Here is a 307-nt window from a genome sequence, read left to right as displayed (position 1 = left end):
GAAGAAGAAGAAGAAGGATTGAGCGTACCAGCCGGGACAGACGGATGGCTTGTCATGGTACTACCGACGAGAGCTGCTTCTGTATGAAGACGGGGGTGAAGAGAAGGATGTGTACCTGTCGAACCAGCTGGAGCGGGGGGAAGAACGACACTTGACGCTCCTCCAGCTGTATAGACACCCGCACCAGGAGGTGAAAGAGAAGATGTTGATCGAGAAGGAAGAAACAGGCCTGAATGAGGAAGAGGAAGAGGTTGAGATGGAGGTTGTTGCCGTCCACTGCTAGTACCATTATTCCCAGCAGCAACAG

The sequence above is a fragment of the Cystoisospora suis genome (assembly GCF_002600585.1).
Source record: "Cystoisospora suis strain Wien I chromosome Unknown contig_7210, whole genome shotgun sequence".
In the NCBI taxonomy this organism is placed as follows: domain Eukaryota; phylum Apicomplexa; class Conoidasida; order Eucoccidiorida; family Sarcocystidae; genus Cystoisospora; species Cystoisospora suis.
This window is presented reverse-complemented; position numbering follows the sequence as displayed.